The 25,643-nt window shown below is 57.9% G+C and overlaps 1 protein-coding gene across 2 annotated transcripts in view; it reads right to left on the bottom strand.

Annotated features, from left to right (window-relative positions):
* Nucleotides 1-25,643, bottom strand: part of LOC122378472 (homeobox protein OTX2-like) — a 90,850-nt gene that overhangs the window by 13,832 nt on the left and 51,375 nt on the right. The gene's annotated exons all lie outside the window — the stretch shown is intronic.

The following is a 25,643-nucleotide window of genomic DNA, read 5'->3' as shown; positions in this document are numbered from 1 at the left end:
AACACCACGGTCTCCTCGCAGCCCGTGTCCACCAGCGCGTGACACGGTCGCCCGTCGAGCAGCATCTGGATTACCGGCGCTCTGCTGCCGGCTCGGTGGACGGCGGAGGAGGTGCTGGCGCTGATGCAGCTCCCCCGCCGCAGCCGTTTGGGCACATCCGGGCGATATGACCTGGGCGACCACATATCCAGCATCTGATCATGTGCGTGAAGTTGGCGTCGGATTCGGATTCGTATTCAGCGTCGAGTACCGAATCACTTGAAAACGTCATATCTGGTCAATTCGGGGACGGGGAGCACGAATATGACATTAATTTTGCCCTAGCAGGTATCCCTTATCCCTTAATCGTCCCTTAAATGACGGGGCGCGCCAAAAGTGCCTCAGGGGCTCTTCCGATCACGAAAATAATGGTCCCAGGCGATTCCCCGGGTCGATATCTAGCCGCACCACCACTAACTTCACACGTGCCTCATATCCCTTATCCCTTAATCGTCCCTTAAATGACGGGGCGCGCCAAAAGTGCCTCAGGGGTTCTTCCGATCGCGAAAAGAATGGTCCCAGGCGATTCCCCGGGTCGATATCTTGCCGCACCACCACTAACTTCACACGTGCCTCATATCCCTTATCCCTTAATCGTCCCTTAAATGACGGGGCGCGCCAAAAGTGCCTCAGGGGTTCTTCCGATCGCGAAAATAATGGTCCCAGGCGATTCCCCGGGTCGATATCTAGCCGCACCACCACTAACTTCACACGTGCCTCATATCCCTTATCCCTTAATCGTCCCTTAAATGACGGGGCGCGCCAAAAGTGCCTCAGGGGCTCTTCCGATCGCGAAAATAATGGTCCCAGGCGATTCCCCGGGTCGATATCTAGCCGCACCACCACTAACTTCACACGTGCCTCATATCCCTTATCCCTTAATCGTCCCTTAAATGACGGGGCGCGCCAAAAGTGCCTCAGGGGTTCTTCCGATCGCGAAAAGAATGGTCCCAGGCGATTCCCCGGGTCGATATCTAGCCGCACCACCACTAACTTCACACGTGCCTCATATCCCTTATCCCTTAATCGTCCCTTAAATGACGGGGCGCGCCAAAAGTGCCTCAGGGGCTCTTCCGATCGCGAAAATAATGGTCCCAGGCGATTCCCCGGGTCGATATCTAGCCGCACCACCACTAACTTCACACGTGCCTCATATCCCTTATCCCTTAATCGTCCCTTAAATGACGGGGCGCGCCAAAAGTGCCTCAGGGGCTCTTCCGATCGCGAAAATAATGGTCCCAGGCGATTCCCCGGGTCGATATCTTGCCGCACCACCACTAACTTCACACGTGCCTCATATCCCTTATCCCTTAATCGTCCCTTAAATGACGGGGCGCGCCAAAAGTGCCTCAGGGGTTCTTCCGATCGCGAAAATAATGGTCCCAGGCGATTCCCCGGGTCGATATCTAGCCGCACCACCACTAACTTCACACGTGCCTCATATCCCTTATCCCTTAATCGTCCCTTAAATGACGGGGCGCGCCAAAAGTGCCTCAGGGGCTCTTCCGATCACGAAAATAATGGTCCCAGGCGATTCCCCGGGTCGATATCTAGCCGCACCACCACTAACTTCACACGTGCCTCATATCCCTTATCCCTTAATCGTCCCTTAAATGACGGGGCGCGCCAAAAGTGCCTCAGGGGTTCTTCTGATCGCGAAAATAATGGTCCCAGGCAATTCCCCGGGTCGATATCTAGCCGCACCACCACTAACTTCACACGTGCCTCACATCCCTCATCCCTTAATCGTCCCTTAAACGACGGGGCGCGCCAAAAGTGCCTCAGGGGTTCTTCTGATCGCGAAAATAATGGTCCCAGGCGATTCCCCGGGTCGATATCTAGCCGCACCACCACTAACTTCACACGTGCCTCATATCCCTTATCCCTTAATCGTCCCTTAAACGACGGGGCGCGCCAAAAGTGCCTCAGGGGTTCTTCCGATCGCGAAAATAATGGTCCCAGGCAATTCCCCGGGTCGATATCTAGCCGCACCACCACTAACTTCACACGTGCCTCACATCCCTCATCCCTTAATCGTCCCTTAAACGACGGGGCGCGCCAAAAGTGCCTCAGGGGTTCTTCTGATCGCGAAAATAATGGTCCCAGGCGATTCCCCGGGTCGATATCTAGCCGCACCACCACTAACTTCACACGTGCCTCATATCCCTTATCCCTTAATCGTCCCTGAAATGACGGGGCGCGCCAAAAGTGCCTCAGGGGCTCTTCCGATCGCGAAAATAATGGTCCCAGGCGATTCCCCGGGTCGATATCTTGCCGCACCACCACTAACTTCACACGTGCCTCATATCCCTTATCCCTTAATCGTCCCTTAAATGACGGGGCGCGCAAAAAGTGCCTCAGGGGTTCTTCCGATCGCGAAAATAATGGTCCCAGGCGATTCCCCGGGTCGATATCTAGCCGCACCACCACTAACTTCACACGTGCCTCATATCCCTTATCCCTTAATCGTCCCTTAAATGACGGGGCGCGCCAAAAGTGCCTCAGGGGCTCTTCCGATCGCGAAAATAATGGTCCCAGGCGATTCCCCGGGTCGATATCTAGCCGCACCACCACTAACTTCACACGTGCCTCATATCCCTTATCCCTTAATCGTCCCTTAAATGACGGGGCGCGCCAAAAGTGCCTCAGGGGTTCTTCCGATCGCGAAAAGAATGGTCCCAGGCGATTCCCCGGGTCGATATCTAGCCGCACCACCACTAACTTCACACGTGCCTCATATCCCTTATCCCTTAATCGTCCCTTAAATGACGGGGCGCGCCAAAAGTGCCTCAGGGGCTCTTCCGATCGCGAAAATAATGGTCCCAGGCGATTCCCCGGGTCGATATCTAGCCGCACCACCACTAACTTCACACGTGCCTCATATCCCTTATCCCTTAATCGTCCCTTAAATGACGGGGCGCGCCAAAAGTGCCTCAGGGGCTCTTCCGATCGCGAAAATAATGGTCCCAGGCGATTCCCCGGGTCGATATCTTGCCGCACCACCACTAACTTCACACGTGCCTCATATCCCTTATCCCTTAATCGTCCCTTAAATGACGGGGCGCGCCAAAAGTGCCTCAGGGGTTCTTCCGATCGCGAAAATAATGGTCCCAGGCGATTCCCCGGGTCGATATCTAGCCGCACCACCACTAACTTCACACGTGCCTCATATCCCTTATCCCTTAATCGTCCCTTAAATGACGGGGCGCGCCAAAAGTGCCTCAGGGGCTCTTCCGATCACGAAAATAATGGTCCCAGGCGATTCCCCGGGTCGATATCTAGCCGCACCAACACTAACTTCACACGTGCCTCATATCCCTTATCCCTTAATCGTCCCTTAAATGACGGGGCGCGCCAAAAGTGCCTCAGGGGTTCTTCTGATCGCGAAAATAATGGTCCCAGGCAATTCCCCGGGTCGATATCTAGCCGCACCACCACTAACTTCACACGTGCCTCACATCCCTCATCCCTTAATCGTCCCTTAAACGACGGGGCGCGCCAAAAGTGCCTCAGGGGTTCTTCTGATCGCGAAAATAATGGTCCCAGGCGATTCCCCGGGTCGATATCTAGCCGCACCACCACTAACTTCACACGTGCCTCATATCCCTTATCCCTTAATCGTCCCTTAAACGACGGGGCGCGCCAAAAGTGCCTCAGGGGTTCTTCCGATCGCGAAAATAATGGTCCCAGGCAATTCCCCGGGTCGATATCTAGCCGCACCACCACTAACTTCACACGTGCCTCACATCCCTCATCCCTTAATCGTCCCTTAAACGACGGGGCGCGCCAAAAGTGCCTCAGGGGTTCTTCTGATCGCGAAAATAATGGTCCCAGGCGATTCCCCGGGTCGATATCTAGCCGCACCACCACTAACTTCACACGTGCCTCACATCCCTCATCCCTTAATCGTCCCTTAAACGACGGGGCGCGCCAAAAGTGCCTCAGGGGTTCTTCCGATCGCGAAAAGAATGGTCCCAGGCGATTCCCCGGGTCGATATCTAGCCGCACCACCACTAACTTCACACGTGCCTCATATCCCTTATCCCTTAATCGTCCCTTAAATGACGGGGCGCGCCAAAAGTGCCTCAGGGGTTCTTCCGATCGCGAAAATAATGGTCCCAGGCGATTCCCCGGGTCGATATCTAGCCGCACCACCACTAACTTCACACGTGCCTCATATCCCTTATCCCTTAATCGTCCCTTAAATGACGGGGCGCGCCAAAAGTGCCTCAGGGGTTCTTCCGATCGCGAAAATAATGGTCCCAGGCGATTCCCCGGGTCGATATCTAGCCGCACCACCACTAACTTCACACGTGCCTCATATCCCTTATCCCTTAATCGTCCCTTAAATGACGGGGCGCGCCAAAAGTGCCTCAGGGGTTCTTCCGATCGCGAAAAGAATGGTCCCAGGCGATTCCCCGGGTCGATATCTAGCCGCACCACCACTAACTTCACACGTGCCTCATATCCCTTATCCCTTAATCGTCCCTTAAATGACGGGGCGCGCCAAAAGTGCCTCAGGGGTTCTTCCGATCGCGAAAAGAATGGTCCCAGGCGATTCCCCGGGTCGATATCTAGCCGCACCACCACTAACTTCACACGTGCCTCATATCCCTTATCCCTTAATCGTCCCTTAAATGACGGGGCGCGCCAAAAGTGCCTCAGGGGCTCTTCCGATCGCGAAAATAATGGTCCCAGGCGATTCCCCGGGTCGATATCTAGCCGCACCACCACTAACTTCACACGTGCCTCATATCCCTTATCCCTTAATCGTCCCTTAAATGACGGGGCGCGCCAAAAGTGCCTCAGGGGCTCTTCCGATCGCGAAAATAATGGTCCCAGGCGATTCCCCGGGTCGATATCTAGCCGCACCACCACTAACTTCACACGTGCCTCATATCCCTTATCCCTTAATCGTCCCTTAAATGACGGGGCGCGCCAAAAGTGCCTCAGGGGTTCTTCTGATCGCGAAAATAATGGTCCCAGGCAATTCCCCGGGTCGATATCTAGCCGCACCACCACTAACTTCACACGTGCCTCACATCCCTCATCCCTTAATCGTCCCTTAAACGACGGCGCGCGCCAAAAGTGCCTCAGGGGTTCTTCTGATCGCGAAAATAATGGTCCCAGGCGATTCCCCGGGTCGATATCTAGCCGCACCACCACTAACTTCACACGTGCCTCATATCCCTTATCCCTTAATCGTCCCTTAAACGACGGGGCGCGCCAAAAGTGCCTCAGGGGTTCTTCCGATCGCGAAAATAATGGTCCCAGGCAATTCCCCGGGTCGATATCTAGCCGCACCACCACTAACTTCACACGTGCCTCACATCCCTCATCCCTTAATCGTCCCTTAAACGACGGGGCGCGCCAAAAGTGCCTCAGGGGTTCTTCTGATCGCGAAAATAATGGTCCCAGGCGATTCCCCGGGTCGATATCTAGCCGCACCACCACTAACTTCACACGTGCCTCACATCCCTCATCCCTTAATCGTCCCTTAAACGACGGGGCGCGCCAAAAGTGCCTCAGGGGTTCTTCCGATCGCGAAAAGAATGGTCCCAGGCGATTCCCCGGGTCGATATCTAGCCGCACCACCACTAACTTCACACGTGCCTCATATCCCTTATCCCTTAATCGTCCCTTAAATGACGGGGCGCGCCAAAAGTGCCTCAGGGGTTCTTCTGATCGCGAAAAGAATGGTCCCAGGCGATTCCCCGGGTCGATATCTAGCCGCACCACCACTAACTTCACACGTGCCTCATATCCCTTATCCCTTAATCGTCCCTTAAATGACGGGGCGCGCCAAAAGTGCCTCAGGGGCTCTTCCGATCGCGAAAATAATGGTCCCAGGCGATTCCCCGGGTCGATATCTAGCCGCACCACCACTAACTTCACACGTGCCTCATATCCCTTATCCCTTAATCGTCCCTTAAATGACGGGGCGCGCCAAAAGTGCCTCAGGGGCTCTTCCGATCGCGAAAATAATGGTCCCAGGCGATTCCCCGGGTCGATATCTTGCCGCACCACCACTAACTTCACACGTGCCTCATATCCCTTATCCCTTAATCGTCCCTTAAATGACGGGGCGCGCCAAAAGTGCCTCAGGGGTTCTTCCGATCGCGAAAATAATGGTCCCAGGCGATTCCCCGGGTCGATATCTAGCCGCACCACCACTAACTTCACACGTGCCTCATATCCCTTATCCCTTAATCGTCCCTTAAATGACGGGGCGCGCCAAAAGTGCCTCAGGGGCTCTTCCGATCGCGAAAATAATGGTCCCAGGCGATTCCCCGGGTCGATATCTAGCCGCACCACCACTAACTTCACACGTGCCTCATATCCCTTATCCCTTAATCGTCCCTTAAATGACGGGGCGCGCCAAAAGTGCCTCAGGGGCTCTTCCGATCGCGAAAATAATGGTCCCAGGCGATTCCCCGGGTCGATATCTAGCCGCACCACCACTAACTTCACACGTGCCTCATATCCCTTATCCCTTAATCGTCCCTTAAATGACGGTATTGGTATTGGTATTTTCTTGGTATACCAAATCCTTGGTAACCGATTGATATCACTAGTTTAGATGGAAAAGCATCGCGATCGGAAGAACCCCTGAGGCACTTTTGGCGCGCCCCGTAATTTAAGGGACGATTAAGGGATGAGGGATGTGAGGCACGTGTGAAGTTAGTGGTGGTGCGGCTAGATATCGACCCGGGGAATCGCCTGGGACCATTATTTTCGCGATCGGAAGAACCCCTGAGGCACTTTTGGCGCGCCCCGTCATTTAAGGGACGATTAAGGGATAAGGGATATGAGGCACGTGTGAAGTTAGTGGTGGTGCGGCTAGATATCGACCCGGGGAATCGCCTGGGACCATTATTTTCGCGATCGGAAGAACCCCTGAGGCACTTTTGGCGCGCCCCGTCATTTAAGGGACGATTAAGGGATGAGGGATATGAGGCACGTGTGAAGTTAGTGGTGGTGCGGCTAGATATCGACCCGGGGAATCGCCTGGGACCATTATTTTCGCGATCAGAAGAACCCCTGAGGCACTTTTGACGCGCCCCGTCGTTTAAGGGACGATTAAGGGATGAGGGATGTGAGGCACGTGTGAAGTTAGTGGTGGTGCGGCTAGATATCGACCCGGGGAATTGCCTGGGACCATTCTTTTCGCGATCGGAAGAACCCCTGAGGCACTTTTGGCGCGCCCCGTCATTTAAGGGACGATTAAGGGATAAGGGATATGAGGCACGTGTGAAGTTAGTGGTGGTGCGGCTAGATATCGACCCGGGGAATCGCCTGGGACCATTATTTTCGTGATCGGAAGAGCCCCTGAGGCACTTTTGGCGCGCCCCGTCATTTAAGGGACGATTAAGGGATAAGGGATACCTGCTAGGGCAAAATTAATGTCATATTCGTGCTCCCCGTCCCCGAATTGACCAGATATGACGTTTTCAAGTGATTCGGTACTCGACGTTGAATACGAATCCGAATCCGACGCCAACTTCACGCACATCATCTGATCGGAGCCGGCCGGCGACTTGACCTTGAAATGTCACGTGATGGCCCACTCGCCGCCGCCGCCGCCGCCCCCGCCGCCGCCGCCGCCGCCGCCGCCGCTGCCGCCGCCGGTGGCGCTGCCTTGACTGCTGTCCTGGACAGTACGGCTCTCGCTCGGTCCAGGGCGTACTCGAGAGTGAACTCGTCTCCGAGCCCGTCCCGAACCGCAGCTTGCGCAGCCTCCGGCAGCCCATTGACGAAGGTGATGGCGATAGCTCTCTCCGGCAGACCTCCCATCAACTCAGCGAGCTGCTGCAGCGCCGCTAAGTACACATCCGCCGTCTCTCCGGGATGAAGGCGACGCCGAGCCATTTCCGCCTGCGCTGTGAACGGGTCCATGGCGAAGGCCCTCAGCAGCTTAGCCTTCACGCTGGGCAGCTGATGACGAGTCGCTGCGGGCATTCGGGACCACACCGCGAAAGCACCGCCGCGCAGGCGAGTCGGCAACACAGCCATCAAGGACACTGATCGCAGCTCGCACAGGAGAGCAGCCTGCTCCAGCCACTCCACTACGTTTCCAGTTCCGTCGAACTCCGGAATAGTCCTGGCGTCGAACGCCGGAGTCACCTCCATCACCGCTCTTCCCGCGGTGTCACTGGTCTCCTCCTCGACACTCGGCATCTTCTCACCACTTGTCAGAAAAATGCCGAAATAGCTTGTGGCATTCAAACTTTGCGTCTATCGTAGACTGTATTTCTTCACCCTTCAGACATCTCAACGCGCACACCGACCCGTCCTCTCTCTCTCCCGCCCTGCTCTCCACTGCCCGCCCGTCTCCCAATGTCCAGCCGGGCCGCCCGATATACGGGCCGGCGTGTCCCTGCTGCCGCGCACATGTGTGGCCATAGACCTCCATTTATGACCACTTATGACCCGACGCCGACCCTACGCGACAAGGCTAGAATACAAACTATGTGAACAAACAGAGAGACACAATCACTTTCGACTTTTTTACCTTCCTTAATTCGAGGAAAAGGTTATAACAAATATTATACTTTATCATAGAAAGAAATTGATTAATATCTACCTTTTACAAAAATGGCTAGGTACCTAGGTATAAACATGCTCTATGTTAAATGCATTGTGCAAAGCGTAGCTATTTGACTCGAAAATATTTTATCTGTAGTCGTGCCGCTATTTGTAGTTTGAGGCACGCACGCTGACGCTGTCGTCGCGAATTTGTTCCGGCAGGCTGCGCCGCACTTGCCTACCAGTGTTTGCTAGCCTGCTGGTGTGCCTGATCGTGTGCCCGCCGGGGGAAGGAGGAACCTGCCCATCCCTCCCTCAGCGCCGCGTGTCCCCGTGGGCAGGCACCCGGACAGCCGGGACCCTGGTCCCCACCCCGCCGTCACGGTCCGTCACGGTCCGCAGCGGACCGCGGCCGGGGGGAGGGGACCTGTGCTCAGTCGCTGCGGCACCGATGGCGGCCGGGCCCGCTAATGGGCGACCGCAGCTCTCTGCCACCCGGGCAGAGTACTGCCGGAGCCGGAAGCCGGCGCCGCTCCCAGCGCGTCCGCCGTAATGAGCCGCCCGGACCGAGCGCAGAGCGCGGCAGCCGTCACCCAGCCGACACATCGAACGACGGACATCCCGGCCCGTCAGCCGGCACTGCCGCGCATTATCCGCCTGCCGGGGTGCGCCCCAGTGGGGCCGGTGTGCGCCCCAGCGGGGCCGGTGTGGGCGGAACCGGGGTCGGTGTGGGCCCCAGCGGGGTCGGTGTGGGCCCCAGCGGGGTCGGTGTGGGCCCCAGCGGGGTCGGTGTGGGCTGAGCCGGGGTCGGTGTGGGCCCCAGCGGGGTCGGTGTGCGCCCCAGCGGGGCCGGTGTGGGTCCCAGCGGGGCCGGGGTGCGCCCCACCGGGGCCGGTGTGGGACCGGGGTCGGTGTGGGCTGAACCGGGGCCGGTGTGGGCTGAACCGGGGTCGGTGTGGGCTGAACCGGGGCCGGTGTGGGCTGAACCGGGGTCGGTGTGGGCTGAACCGGGGTCGGTGTGGGCTGAACCGGGGTCGGTGTGGGCTGAACTGGGGTCGGTGTGGGCCCCAGCGGTGTCGGTGTGGGCTGAACCGGGGTCGGTGTGCGCCCCCGCGGGGTCGGTGCGGGCCCCAGCGGTGTGAGGTCGGTGGGTCACCGCCACCGCCCGGGCACCGAGTGTCACCGGCTGCGGCTGGCGGACGCCCCGGGAGGCCCGGGGACGGTGGCGCCCGGTCCCAAATTTGACACAATGGCGGACACCTGACAGCTGCCACTGATTGATGGTCAGGGGGGCGGACCGCCGACCGACGCCTTATCGGCTGTCGATGCTGGTGACACGTCGTGTATACGTCTTTTGTCACATTCCTTGGTGCAATACTTGCAAGAGATTAGAGATATGATCGCGGCCAATTCGAACGGAATTCTATTTGGAGATGGTCAGGGTCCTCGAGTGACATGACACCTAATCCCAATTATCCGAATGTTCCAATGTTGTTACGTACTTATCCTTGAGTGTTGCATATGCAATGAGTGTGTTCTAAAACGACATTAAACTTGAGAGATTCTTTTCACTGACAGACTGGTCATTTAGTTAAGTTTGGTTTGATGGCTAGTGTTCCTGTTGCTGGGTAGGAGTTTGGAGTTGGGCCCCGGCGGCGAATCGACCCCTGCAACTAGTGGACCTACTCTCTGAGCCGTCAGCGAGTGTCGCATCGTCTGACGGGACCCCGCTCTGTGACGCCGCACAGCATGGTGTCGGTGACGCCTGGTGTCACTATGTACGGGTGGGACGAGTGATGTGGGAGGAAGGCCGGCGAGTGGGAGGTACCGCCGGACTCCGACCCGGTATATCCGTCAGCCGCTCAGCCGCTCCCCGCCGAGCGGCACCGGCTCCCGCCCCTGCTGCCGCTCCCCGCCGCGGCACCGTCTCCCGCCCCTGCTGCAGCTTTCTCCGCCGCCCGAGCTGGCTGTCGCGGCGCCGGCGGCCGCTTTGCGCTCACGCGAGAGCGGCCGGCGCTGCCGCCGATATCGCCGCCCGGACGCCGCGCGGACGGGTCGGGACGCGCTCAGTCGCGGCGCCTTTGAGCTGGGCGCCGGTGACGCCGGGTGCGGGACCTGCTGCGCTCCGGTGCGACTCTCTGGCAGTGTGTGGCCTTGGTGTCCAGAGCGCACCATGGCTGGCCGCGCCAAATTTGCGCCGTGCCGGTCGGCCCGGATCTGGTGTAATGGTCGTGATCTCATTAGGCGCGCCGGCGGGGTTTTTGGACGGATCGCCATCTGGTTAGCCTTGCAAAGCTGACCGGCCGGCGGATGGAGCGCGCTAATCTGCGGGATGGGCGGACAGGGTCAGTCGAGCGCATCACAGGATTCAGATAATGCCCTCCGAGCTGGTAATAGTGAATTCCGACATCGCTCTTACCTCTGCACGTGAAATGGCGGTAGGAATTTGGTAGGAATTCCACTCTTCCAATTACATACATTGTAAAAGAGGGAAAAGTCAACTTGGAGCATAACACTCCACAGTCAACAGGGTACTGCAGTGGTGACACTGCCGGGTAAAGCAGCAGTTGGGGGAGTCCGAAGCCAATCTTCTCTGAGCCCTCCCTGGGTGCGGGACCCGGCGCCCAGGCCCGTTCGCCCGTCGCCGGTTCGACTCTGAACTGTATCCACTACTGACAGGGAGGTATCGACCGCGATCAGCGATAGCGCCCACCGGAGCGGCCATTTTTCGCCGGGAACGCGTCCGCTACACAGCGCCCATCAGCGGGACCGACGGTGGCGCGGCGGTGACGCCCGCGGCGCGGCGCGGTCGGCTGCTCAGAGTGGTAACGCGCCCTGACAGCGCGCCGGCTCATCTGCCGGCCGCGACCGGTCGCGGCGCAATCGGCGCCGGGCCGACCGGATCGCCAGATAAGGCGGCGGCCCGGCCGGCGCCTGTCAGTTTACATCATCGCGGTGCTGCAGCGCTGTGCGCCCACAGCTCGCCGCTCCGGCCTCGGACGCTGCCGACAGAGGCTGTCGCCCAGGGTGCGCGGAGACGGCCGCACAGCAGCTGGCCAGCTGCGCGGAGCCGAGCGAGCCGCGCCGGCGCCGGTTCCAGCGGCTGGCCGTGTGGCGGCGGCCCCGATCACACGGCAGGCGGCCCGACACCGGCCCCGATCACACGGCCGGCACCCGTCAACACGCCGCGCTGGCCGCAGCGCGGTTTTCCGACACATATAGATATAGATACACGGACAAAATGGGCAGCGAGATTAGATGGCCGATAGAGCCGCGGCACGCCGGCCCATGGCGCGATTGTCGCCGTGCGGCGCCGTCTGCAGGTGCCTCGCTGCCCGCGCTGGGACTGGACGGGCTGAGGTCCGCGCCGCCGCGTCTCTACATTTCAGACGTGTCGCCGTGCGAGTCCTGCGGCGGGGCGCGGCAGCCACGCCACCCGTGGGAGCGCACCGGCCTCTGCACGGCGCGGCCGGTGCGTGCGGCCCTCGGCGGCGAGCCGGACGGCCGCGCCGCGCCGCCTGCCGTGCCTGAATGCGGATTCTGCGGCCCGGCTGCGGTCACCGAGACCGGCTCTCGGGCCGCTGACGGCATTCCCAGTGCTCTCGGAGCGCGGACGGCTGCCCGAGAGGAGAGGCGTCCCTCTCCCCGGCCCCTGCCCGCGTTCCCAGTCCCCCAGCCCCTGCCCCAGAGCCCCCAGTCTCCCGGTCCCTCCCCCAGTCTGCCAAATAGTCAAACATTCTCTACCAAGAGTTCGGTGTACATAAGGTGGTTAGCGGGCCATCTGACTGTTATGTAGCATATACCTATGTCAGATTATCACCGTCAGACTGATACTACAGACGGTAAGACTGTCAGATTGTCAAAACATGGTCTGTCAGGTTGCCAGATTCAACTGCGTCCGGAATTCGTCCGCTCTCATTACGTGTCATGGTTATGTTTTTGATAGCGTTTCCACCGCTGAGGTTTCAGACTGCGGACCCACTGCCGGTCCCGGATCCGGTCGTGTGCTCCGGATCCGGTCCCACTTGTTCCGGATGCAGTGGCCAGGGTCGCGGGCCGGGACGGAGCCGTCCGGTGTGGCGGTCAGCGCGGGGTTTTCCGGGCCCCGTGCAGAGGCGGCTTGGGCCGGGATGCGGATTTCACGCGCCGCTGAGGAGCCGGCACCGGCCAGATGAGCATGTCAGGACTGATGACATGAGACCGCCCCGGCCGGGTAACTACAGACGGCACCGGCCGGGTACAGCCGGTACTGGCCGGGTACAGACGGCACCGGCCGGGTACAGACGGTACCGGCCGGGTACAGGCGGCACCGGCCGGGTACAGACGGTACCGGCCCTGCTGCCCCGCCGGCCGACCGGGCGCCGGGCGGCGTGACTAAGTCGGACCAGTCTCAGTCTCAGTCTGCGGCCGGACGGGCGGACTGTGTGACTGAGTCGGCCCAGTCTCAGTCGGCCTGACGGGCGGACTGTGTGACTGAGTCGGCCCAGTCTCAGTCGGCCTGACGGGCGGACTGTGTGACTGAGTCGGCCCAGTCTCAGTCGGCCTGACGGGCGGACTGTGTGACTGAGTCGGCCCAGTCTCAGTCGGCCTGACGGGCGGACTGTGTGACTGAGTCGGTCCAGTCGGACGGACTGTGTGACTGAGTCGGCCCAGTCTCAGTCGGCCGGACGGGCGGAGTCTGACACTGGGGTGAGGCCGCCGCTCCAGGACAGTGTGCACTGTGTGCGGTGTGTACCGCGGAGTACACACCGCACACTGCACAGTGCACGCTGCTGTGGTACTGCAGTGCACACTGCGGCGCCGGCCGCGGCCGGCCGGGTCGGTAAAAACAGAGCAGACAACGCGGCACAGTCACTGACACGCGAGCGGGCCGCCCTTGTGTCGCCGACCACGCGGTGACGACCTAGCTGGAAAGCAGGGCTCGTAATCGCGCGCAGTTTTACAGCCGGAAAGCATGAACTTTGAACTAATTGCCTTTTACGTTTATTGTGAATGCACTCTGCAACAAATCAAGGCGATATCACATGTGACAACGCAAAGGAAGCGAGTCGCCATGCTCCGTACAATCTCCCAGTTTTTCGTTGTGGCGAATCTTGATAGCCATGATGAATGAAGCCCATTCGTCATTTGCATGTAACAGGCGCCTTTGTTTGAACAAGTTCCACTGAAATTTCTTTTGTCATTGTTCAAAGGTGTCTACAGTATACTATTTGTCACATTGATGCAATACTAGACAACAGGACGTAATGAGATTCCGGACGGCCTGTTCCAGACACCTTTCGTCTGATAAGGCTGTCACTTACACCGCCGGGCGGCATTGTTTGTCAGGGGCCGGCAGCAGCTGCCCACGCCTGTCGGCGCCGCGGCAGGTCTCCTCTCTCTCTCTCCCTCCCTCTCTCTCTCTCTCCCTCTCTCTCTCTCTCTCTCTCTCTCTCTCTCTCTCTCTCTCTCTCTCTCTCTCTCTCTCTCTCTCTCTCTCTCTCTCTCTCTCTCTCTCTCTGCCCGCCGTGTGTCTCACCGCAGGCGTCAGCGCTGAGCAGCGGACCCGGCAGCTGGCCGCGTCAGGCCGAGCTGGCCGCGTCAGGCTGAGCTGGCCGGGGGTCCGCCGCCGCCCCGTGCCCCGTGTCTGCCCCCGTAATTCGGCTGTCTGCATCCCGCGACTATCCACCCCTCAGCTGTCTGCATCCCGCGACTATCCACCCCTCAGCTGTCTGCATCCCGCGACTAGCCACCCCTCAGCTGTCTGCATCCCGCGACTATCCACCCCTCAGCTGTCTGCATCCCGCGACTATCCACCCCTCAGCTGTCTGCATCCCGCGACTATCCACCCCTCAGCTGTCTGCATCCCGCGACTAGCCACCCCTCAGCTGTCTGCATCCCGCGACTAGCCACCCCTCAGCTGTCTGCATCCCGCGACTAGCCACCCTCAGCTGTCTGCATCCCGCGACTAGCCACCCCTCAGCTGTCTGCATCCCGCGACTATCCACCCCTCAGCTCTCCGCAGCCTAGGACAGATCATACAGTCTAGGACAGCTCGGACAGCTCGGTCTGCGCTGACAGAGCTGACAGCTCGGACAGCGGTGACAGCTGCCATGTCACCTGACCGCTGACAGCTGACAGCGTGGTCTGCGGTGTCAGTGACGAGCAGGGACGGCAACCGGCGCCCCGTGCCGTCTGATAGCTGCAGCAGCTGCCGGCCGGGCCGCACCGATCCGAGCTCAAGTACCCAGCAGGTGAAAAGAGTTATGCAGGAGATTGACGGTCGAGTATGATTTGTCGGCGCATATGCCATCGGGCGGTGCGTGAGTCAAGTGGAAATGAATGATTGAGGCCTTCTTTGTTTGGGAGGTGACTTGGAATAAGAGGTGGACATAAATGAATGCAGTCCATCCCAATGACATTGTTCATGCATAAAACATCTCTGGTTATTGCACCAAGGGCCATTTCATTGTATATTACAAGTTCATTTCTACTACAAGGTACGAGTATGCTGCATAACTTCAATACGATTTATGATATGAATAGGATTTTGTGTATGATTTAGGTAAGGCTAGGAAAGGTTAAGTAAGGCGGGCACAAAGAGTAAAAGGGGGAGTGAGAGACAGACATAGCCAGAGAACAAGAGAGAGAGAGAGAGAGAGAGAGAGAGAGAGAGAGAGAGAGAGAGAGAGAGAGAGAGAGAGAGAGAGAGAGAGAGAGAGAGAGAGAGAGAGAGAGAGAGAGAGAGAGAGAGAGAGAGAGAGAGAGAGAGAGAGAGAGAGAGAGAGAGAGAGAGAGAGAGAGAGAGAGAGAGAGAGAGAGAGAGGAGAGAGAGAGAGAGAGAGAGAGAGAGAGAGAGAGAGAGAGAGAGAGAGAGAGAGAGAGAGAGAGAGAGAGAGAGAGAGAGAGAGAGAGAGAGAGAGAGAGAGACAGAGAGAGACAGAGAGAGACAGAGAGAGAGAGAAAGAGAGCGAGCGAGAGAGAGGAGAGAGAGAGAGAGAGAGAGAGAGGGGGGGGGGGGGTTGGCTGAGTGGATCTGATCCCTGAGCTGAGTGGACTTGTGCAAAGTGTGAAGAGTTTCGTCTGATGCTCTCGGTGGTGACTCATCGAGCCGCGCGATCTTTGGTTGCGGTCACGAGACACTGTGTTCCTGACACGATCGTACACGTGATCGGATTACTCTAGCACTCAGAATACGTGTCTCAGGCACAGGCTGAGGTTCATAGATGCCCTATCGTGCTGTGGCCTGTGTGTGATTACTTGTGTGCTAATGTTGAACATGCAAAAATGAGCCAGCATGCAAACTCAGCTAGGAGATTGGCGTACCTGAAGCGATGAGGCTGGAATAATCCCCATACACGTAACATTGTTTAATGCGCGCTATTTTTTTGCATATATGTTGTATCATATCTGTATAAAAATGCTGTTCAGTGTAGAGATCCATTGGATGAAAATACCTACTACAAGTTATTATTTTATTCGAGTTTCAAGTTCAAGGCTACTGGAAAATAGGTATACTTGATCAACCCACCAAACAATTCATAGACCTATTCACTATTTCGTGAGGCAGCAGCCCATTAGCGTCACCACAGGGGAGGGGGGCCGATTCCCACTAGTTGTGTAAGTGCTGACGCAACGTTTTCGCTCAAAGCGTGACGCGAAATCTTTGAGACCATAGCTCTGGGCCTTTCTTCGATTCGCCCCTTTTGTTCCAAAGAAAGTAATTATTGGTGTTTTTCTAGTATTCGACTTAACACAAAATAACAACAATTTATGTTGCCTTTATTTTATTAAAGTGGCATAATTGCTAGCAAATAAGTCTTTTTAAGCATAAACAACAGCTATAGGTACTTGCAAATAATTGATGCTGTAAGGGATTTCTGTGGATGAGTCCAGAGCAATCGTCCGAGCGCGAACTAAATATAACACCATTAGCTGCATGATGCCCAGCTTAGATACCTTTGAAAATATTCCCATCCACAGCATTCGTAAGCCCAGGTACCAGTAGCTAAGCCACATGTCCATTGCCAGCACGGAAATCTCCCAGTACAGGTAAAAAGCGCTGTTTGGACATCGTGATATAGTGAGCGCGGCTGAGCCCTCCCAGAGCGGCGCTCCCACGCGCATTTGTATGTATTCGAGCCACAGCGATTAGCCGGGACAGCAGGAGGCTAAATACGCGGTGAGTCAGGGCGCGCGGCAGCTGAGCCGATCAGCTGCTCCGATTTCTTTTCCAGGGGTTTTCTGGAGCGGCCGGAGTCTGTGGCGGTCAGCGGGCTCGGCGCCCTGGCCCGGAGCGGATCCACCCACACTGCAGGTGCCGCGACACGAGCGGCAAGCTCAGCGGCGGCACGCGCGCGGTGACGAGGTGTCGGCTGCCGAGCTCCGTCAGACGCCCGGGACTGAGTCGACCCGTGGTCCTTGGCCGCCGCCGCGCCGGCGGTCCTCGGCCGCCACCCGGTTCAATTGGCGCGCGGCGGGTCAGCGCCGGCCGACGACCGACTGCACGTTCCGCGCCCGGCCCGGCGGGCAGTGTCGGGCCGTCTCAGTGCCACTGGCGGCAGCGCCTCTTTACCGAGTGGTTGTTCATTGGTCCTGTCCCAGTCTCCGCCAGGCAGCGTGCCGGTGCCCCGAGATTCACAGAATATCCAGAAACATACACCTCGGGCGGCTGCGTGACAGCGGGTCCACCAACAGGTCTCAGCGGCGCAGTGGGCTGAGCAGCTCGGGCCACACCGAGTGCCTGGCCGCCGTCCGTTGTCCCCGTCCGTCAGCGCGCGCTGACCTCACCGGCTGTTCCGTGCCGTGTCCCGTGGGGGGGAGGGGGCTCTGACGGTGCCAGGGCCGAGTCTGGCGTGTCCGGACGGCGACAGCGCGGCGCCCTTTGCATCGCCCGCTCAAAGCCCACACCGGCTTCCGTGGCGGGCCGCTGTCATTTCCGAGAGGTCCGTCCGGCTCGGCGCTGACGTCGCCGGGCTCGGCTGACGTCGCCGTCACTGACGCCGGAGGCCCCACGCTCGGAGTTGGAGCGGGGATCGGCGGCTGCTGGGACGGCGGAGCGTCCCCCCGCGCGGCTGAGTGGGATGTCACCGGCCGCTGCCCCGGCCGCCCCCCGCGCGGCTGAGTGGTATGTCACCGGCCGGGACGGACGCCGTGCGCCAGTCACCGGGCAGCCGACCGACTCGCTACGTGTCATACGAGGCGTGATCCAAACCAACACCCCGCCTGCAGCGTCCGGCGGTGTGCAGCTATTGGCAGCCTGCAGCAGACGCCTGCGGTGCTCCGCTCTCGGCGCTGTGGACTGTCGGGCGCAGCTGGTGCGCGCGCCGGCGGGAGGTGATGGCCTCTGGCGGCTGTCCCTCGGCGCGGCCAGGTGGCGGCGCCGGCCGACCGGCGGCCGGCGGGCGGCGCACTCTGTCCCCGAGGGGCCCGTCACTCTGTCCCCGAGGGGCCCGTCAAATGCACCCCACGGGTGGCTGAGATGGTTTATGGGTTTTTAAGACGGTGCTCTGCGTTCACTGCGGCGGCGGCTGGTGACAGATTGTGCCACCCGCCAGCTGCCATCACCACCACACATACACCCGAGGTCACAGCAGCGGCCGGGGTGACAGTCAGTGGCGCAGGTGCGGCAACACGTTATACAACGCAGCATGGTGACACCAGCGCGTCACCTCATCACCGAATGGCTGCCGGACTGCGAGTAGGTAGCCAGGTGGAGACACAGCTGTCGAGGTCGGGCCTGGGCTAGGGATCGCTCGGGAGGTGACGATCTCCAGTCACCCGTCCGTCCCAGTCCGGATTGTCGTGGCAGATCTTCAGTCCGTCCCAGTCCGGACTGTCGTGGCAGATCTCCAGTCACCCGTCCGTCCCAGTCCGGACTGTCGTGGTAGATCTCCAGTCACCCGTCCGTCCCAGTCCGGACTGTCGAAGCAGATCTCCAGTCACCCGTCAGTCCCAGTCCGGACTGTCGTGGCAGATCTCCAGTCCGTCCCAGTCCGGACTGTCGTGGTAGATCTCCAGCCACCCGTTGCAGTCCGGACTGTCGTGGCAGATCTCCAGTCCGTCCCAGTCCGGACTGTCGTGGCAGATCTCCAGTCCGTCCCAGTCCGGACTGTCGTGGCAGATCTCCAGTCCGCCCCAGTCCGGACTGTCGTGGCAGATCTCCAGTCACCCGTCCGTCCCAGTCCGGACTGTCGTGGCAGATCTCCAGTCCGTCCCAGTCCGGACTGTCGTGGCAGATCTCCAGTCACCCGTCCGTCCCAGTCCGGACTGTCGTGGCATATCTCCAGTCACCCGTCCGTCCCAGTCCGGACTGTCGTGGCAGATCTCCAGTCCGCCTCAGTCCGGACTGTCGTGGCATATCTCCAGTCACCCGTCCGTCCCAGTCCGGACTGTCGTGGCAGATCTCCAGTCCGTCCCAGTCCGGACTGTCGTGGCAGATCTCCAGTCCGTCCCAGTCCGGACTGTCGTGGCAGATCTCCAGTCACCCGTCCGTCCCAGTCCGGACTGTCGTGGTAGATCTCCAGTCCGCCCCAGTCCGGACTGTCGTGGCATATCTCCAGTCACCCGTCCGTCCCAGTCCGGACTGTCGTGGCAGATCTCCAGTCCGTCCCAGTCCGGACTGTCGTGGCAGATCTCCAGTCCATCCCAGTCCGGACTGTCGTGGCAGATCTCCAGTCACCCGTACGTCCCAGTCCGGACTGTCGTGGCAGATCTCCAGTCACCCCAGTCCGGACTGTCGTGGCAGATCTCCAGTCACCCCAGTCCAGGCCGCCGTCCACTGCTTTAGTACGTGCTGAATTGAACATGGAAGTCTATGGGCTGCGCGCCGAATGCGGTTCAGCGCCGAATGCGCGATTAATCGCAGTTACCTGATTATTTGGCCGCTGTTGGGCGCCGAATCACGTGCTGACGACTAAAGATTACTTTACGACTCCTGACGACTTGAAATACCTTCAAGTTCTCAGCGCTCTGTGGGCACTGGACGACGGTTACGCACAAAATGCGCGCCTAACCAGTGGACGGTGGCTTAACCCTCGCCCGCACATGCCATTTTCCCATCGTAGAACGCACATGGGGGGGTGGTTGCCACCCCCCCGCGCCATTTCGTTCCTGTTGGAGATAGAGCTTAGCAGTAAAGACCAAAAAGATTCTTTGGGAAGAGACAAATCCAATGATACCCAGTTTTACCTTCTCAGGTCAGTCATTGACCTTCCAGGTCAGGTCAAACTAAAAAATGTTGCTGTTTTGGGTCACCGTTGTATAGACGGCTGAGTTTCGCCACCCGCATCCGTCCGCGGGAGGAGGCCGTCGGCCGTCTCCTAGCAACTGTTGCTAGGGCAACGCCGCCCCGCTTCCCGCTTGGGCCGCGACAGCTGACCAGAGCTCAGAGGAGAGAGTCGGCAGAGCGGTGGCCGGCCGGGCTTGTGCCTGTTTTGAGTTATGTTTTGCCTAATATAGCAAACATGTGATTACAGTTGGATATCAAGTGTGCTGCTTATCAAATACCGATGACGATGCTGTTTTCTGGTGCCAAGCCAGCTACAACCTCTTTGTCACACTACCCGACCAGAATTTTGCTGCTGAGGTCATTTCAGGTCAAGTTAGGTCAAGGTCAATTATATGTGTTTGTATGTCTGTGTGTGTCTGTGTGTATACTGATGTGTGCACCGATTGTTTTTGGGTCCATATTACATGAAATCATGATCTGAGAAGCTTTTACCAAAAATGCAGTCAAAAACTTCAAAAAAAGTAAATTCAGCTTGCCTAAAACGCAATTATCTTAGGTGACCTAGGTTGACCTTGACCCTGACCTTGACCCCTGTACATCGTCGAACAACATGTTCCATGATAGGTAGGAGGTAAGACTGGCAAAAAAGGCCGAAATCAGGGTGTCAAAAGCTCATAAGGCCCATGGCAAACGCAAGATGTTGAGAATTGGCCATTTGGGTCATGACATGACCTGAAAAACAAGGTCATATCTCCGAAACCAAAAATCACAGAAACTTGAAATTTTCAGTGGACATCAAGAAAGGATAGAGGAGCAGCTATACGAAAAATCAGCCTTCTAACTCTAAAAATGTGGAGTGCAGAGCAGAAAGACTACCTAGGGGGGTGGCAACCCCCCCCCCCCCCATGTGCGGGCGAGGGTTAAGGCTTAAACAGACTCTTTCCGCATTCAGGAAGTCGCATGCGACAGCCTATTCAAATACATTATAGTTCTTCTCGCAGCAATCGCATCCGGGAGGTGCGTGCGGTTGATGCGAGCGTGCTCCCATGTATTTGAATAGGCTCTCGCATGCGATTTCCTGACTGCGGAAAGAGTCTGTTTCAGGCTTTAAAGTTGACCTGAGACAAATGTGAGGGGGGGCGGTTCGGAAATAGCGCTAAAAGAGCTAACGAATGCGTTTTTCATCAGCGCTGTAGCTCTATTGGTTCCCCGGCTACGAGTCGGCATTAAAAAAGTTTGAATAATTGATAACGCTTGCATAGAATGTGTATTAAATATCCTGTTTTCTGCGGCACTGCTCTACCATTAACCCGGCAGGCGGAGGGCCTCGCGGCAACCTTCCGCGCGTGGGGGGGCATTCCCCCCCCCCTATTTAGGTCATGAGCATGATGACCCTAGGAGAATGCATATGTTAGATGCAGTGCCGTTTCAAAAACAAGGCAATGCTTCAGTATTGGCAAGCGAATTGTCTAACACGAAAAATGGAAGCATCGAGAAATATTGACCAACTCCGATGTTTTGTCATCCATTTATTCCAACCAACTCATGACAATAAAGTCTCGCCTATAAAATGAAACAGCTAAGCATGTAAAAAGGCATGGGCGCCTTAGAAACCAGCTCTCGGATCGAAGTGCCTCGGGAACCTTACGGTAATATTATGCGGCAAGATAAATTGATAAACGTGGAGCAGTGGAACACCCAATTCGCACTGATCTTGGTGAGGAGCTAGCTAGTTTTATTTACAAAAGAGCCTCAGAGCCATGTGACAAATGGACAAGTCAGGGTCGCCATTATGACGGACTTATTTAAAAAATCGCAGAAAATCGTACTTTTGGCTATCAAATCGACCCAATGATAATGGCGCTAACCAGACTTCGTAAGCATTTCGCTTTCTATCCCCTGAGGGACTGATACAATTTTAAATGTAAGCATATAATAAATATATACGAACATGCGGTATCTTACCAACCCAGCCCCTAATCATCTTACTCCCTTAAAAAGGATATTTAAATGTATACCTGGCATTATAGTATAACAAAGACGCCGACGCCATTCAGAGATGCTGCATCGCCGGTTCCGGAAGCCGAGCCAGGGTATGCTGGCCCTCGAAGATGTGCTCTGCTGCTGAGAGGCAGTCTCCGGCTCGGGACAGGTGTAGGGCCAGGGTATGCTGGCCCTCGGAGATGTGTTGTGCTGCTGAGAGGCAGTCTCCGGCTCGGGACAGGTGTAGGGCCAGGGTATGCTGGCTCTGGGATATGTGTTCTGCTGCTGAGAGGCAGTATCCGGCTCGGGACAGGTGTAGGGCCAGGGTATGCTGGCCCTCGAAGATGTGTTCTGCTGCTGAGAGGCAGTCTCCGGCTCGGGACAGGTGTAGGGCCAGGGTATGCTGGCCCTCGGAGATGTGTTGTGCTGCTGAGAGGCAGTCTCCGGCTCGGGACAGGTGTAGGGCCAGGGTATGCTGGCCCTCGGAGATGTGTTGTGCTGCTGAGAGGCAGTCTCCGGCTCGGGACAGGTGTAGGGCCAGGGTATGCTGGCCCTCGGAGATGTGTTCTGCTGCTGAGAGGCAGTCTCCGGCTCGCGACAGGTGTAGGGCCAGGGTATGTTGGCTCTGGGAGATGTGCTCTGCTGCTGAGAGGCAGTCTCCGGCTCGGGACAGGTGTAGGGCCAGGGTATGCTGGCCCTCGGAGATGTGCTCTGCTGCTGAGAGGCAGTCTCCGGCTCGGGACAGGTGCAGTGCGGCGCAGTCTACCCCCGCAGTGGGCGGGGCTCTCGGAGATGTGTTCTGATGCTGAGAGGCAGTCTCCGGCTCGGGACAGGTGCAGTGCGGCGCAGCCTACCACCGCAGTGGGCGGCGGGCGCGGCGCGGCAGGCACAGCGAGTCCGGCCCGCGCCAACTGCGTGTCAAATCAACAGCATAGCGCTCTTTTAAACTACATACATGCTGCTTTCCCTCACCGGACCTACTGGTTTTCTACATATGCGCCGGCCGGGGGGTGGGGGTGGGGGGTTAGTACGACCCCCTTAGCCGTTTCGCCCCTAATGGAGTCCCGAAAAACGAGCGTGTGCGCCGTTACGAGACACAGCGTTTGCCACCCGATTTTAAGGTCTCAGGTCAACTGGTGACCTCTGAGGTCAGGTCAAGTGGCCCAAGGCATGGGTTCCGTAAGGTCACGTGACCGGCCTGACCTCATGTGACCCAAAGGAAAAATCTGAGATATGCAAGCTGTGAGACCTCTGGAGGATACTGCGTTCTAAGTACAATCTCCCTGTGAAAGTTGCTCTGGCACTGAGAGCGTTGCGAAGTTGCGATATCTGAGGACCGTGCAGGTTTACTTATGACGCCATAGGTCAGTGACCTGACCTGACCTGAAAATTCGGTTGGTGTCACAAGCTCTGGCTTGAATCAAGGGTCAGGTATGTCAAGTTTCAGCTCTCTATCGCTGGCGTGTACGGAGCTATCGTGATAAAACTTTTTTTTTGGGGGGGGGGGGCACCCGCCCCCGTCGGCCGGCAAGGGCTAAATTAAAAGGAAAGTGTTTTGTTGGAAACACAACACGGCAACTCTTTGTTAACGCCAACTTGGAAACCGATGGCATCTAAAGCAAACGCACTGCTCTGACGAGAGTCATAAACTCAACTTTAATACCTCTCTTAATTAAACCTTCCCTTTTAAAAGCTTCTTTAGCACAGGTAACTAGACCATTGAAAGCTACTCTGGAAATGCATTACTTCCTTGTGCATAAGATCTGAGCACATTTTTAGACCTCTGGTGAGCTATCATGTATCTGCACGAAACTTGTGTTGCTGCCTGTGGAGTCAGTGAGTGAGTGTGGACTCAATTGAGGGCTGAAAGATTTCCCTCGATGAGCGGTTACCTTGGATGGACGGCTTCCATTTTGGCATTTTGCACAGGGTGTTTGACCATCGGATGTATGCCGGCTGGGCGGCATTGGCCAATGAAGGCGAAACGTGAGAACGAGCCAAAGGCCGCGGGTGTGGGTCATACTATCATGGCGGCGCCCCGTGTGAAGTGCCACGGAGTGGCTGTGGGTCATACCAACATGGCGGCGCCCCGTGTGAAGTGCCGCCGGTCCGCCCGCTCCACACAGCACACACACACTGCGGCGGCGCCAAAAAAGCAGCCACCGCACGACAGCCGCGAAATACGCGCTGAACGAAATCAAAATGTAGCTCCGATGGAAAAGTGGCCGCTTTAATCCAGATAAGCCCGGTTTTTGCATTCGGGCTACTTTGAAAGGCCTTATGAAACCAGACGCTCCTACGTACCTAATTAAGGTAATTTGATGACTGCTTATAAGGTGATATGCTATGATCACCGCTACCCCGGCTAACAAGTTTGAGAAATTTAACCAAAACAAACCTCACGTCCTTTTTGTATTCGAAATCAGGATACGCTAGGAGCAGAGTATTCAAAAGCAGGATTTTAAGCCCACTCGATTTTCATGGTTCAGCGAGGTCCACCACAGACTGCGGGCAGCGTTATGAGGTCCACCACAGAGCGGGCAGCGTTATGAGGTCCACCACAGAGCGGGCAGCGTTATGAGGTCCACCACAGACTGCGGGCAGCGTTATGAGGTCCACCACAGACTGCGGGCAGCGTTATGAGGTCCACCACAGACTGCGGGCAGCGTTATGAGGTCCACCACAGACTGCGGGCAGCGTTATGACCGTGAGCCGGCGGAAGGGGTAAACAAGCCGGTCACTGGACTGGGCTCAAACTGGGCTCTTACAATCACCGGCGCACCGGACCAACACCTACCAACAGAACAGAACACGCGACAGAGCAGGCCGTCAACGAAAGGACAGACTTCCACTGGCAGCCACCAGCACCACCGTCTGTTGTAGTTCGATGGACGCTGCACAGTCCGGAGGTGCGTTTACCGGCGCCCCGGGTGCGCCCTGACCGGTCACAGGGCGCCCTGACCGGTCACAGGGCGCCCTGACCGGTCACCGGGCGCCCTGACCGGTCACCGGGCGCCCTGACCGGCTACAGGGCGCCCTGACCGGTCACCGGGCGCCGCACCGGGCGCCGCCGCCGGCCGGCGGTGAGCGGGCGGCGGCGCCCTTTGAGCCGCCGGCTGGCGTGCCGCCGGCGTCACGCCGCCGCCCGTCGGCGCCGACAGCGCCGCTTCATGCCGGCCACCGTCCCCAATCGGGGCATCTTGACACGGTCCCGGCAGCGGCGGCGTCGCCTGAGCCTCTGTACTCGGCGGCCCCATCTGATAGCGCGCCGCGCCGCGCCGCACCTGAGCGCGCTTTTGTTTGTTGGTGGCCGGAGTTTTTCTTTGGGGCTGGTGGTTTTTGCTGTCGGCGCGGCCGAATGTTTCCGCGCGCGGCGCGGTGCGTGATTTTCCGGGCGCGCTACTCGGCGGCGCCGGGTGTGAGCCGCTCTGTCACCACTGACCGGTCGGCCGGCTGACTCAGCGGGCGGCCAATGAGGATGTGAGTAGCTGGCCCCATGGGAACCGAGGGGCGCGCCGTCCGGCCCGGCCGGCCCGCGCCCTCACCTGGAGGTCGCCGGCGGCCACCCAGTCACCTTCCGCCTCCACTTTTTCACCCCGACGAGCATAAACGAGCTACATTCACACGTGGAGTTGGTCGCAATTAATCAGATGGTGCTGGACCTGGACCTGTCCGAGCGCCGACCGACTGGTTCGCTGACGGGCCGCGCACAGCAGCACCGTGGCGCCGTGAGCCTTTAGTGACTGGTCCATGACATCCGAACATCGCGTGCAGACCTGCACGGTTGCCTTAAAAAGTAGAGCAGATCGAAAGCATTTCAAATAAAGGCAACTAAAACCGAAAATCGGATGAAATGACATTTTGAAAATCCATTTCCAGTCGAGGA

Source organism: Amphibalanus amphitrite, unplaced genomic scaffold (assembly GCF_019059575.1).
Source record: "Amphibalanus amphitrite isolate SeventyFive unplaced genomic scaffold, NRLGWU_Aamphi_draft 000060F_arrow, whole genome shotgun sequence".
Taxonomy (NCBI): Eukaryota; Metazoa; Arthropoda; class Thecostraca; order Balanomorpha; family Balanidae; genus Amphibalanus; species Amphibalanus amphitrite.
The sequence above is the reverse complement of the archived record's forward strand: the minus strand, read 5'-3'. Positions and strand labels throughout refer to the sequence as shown.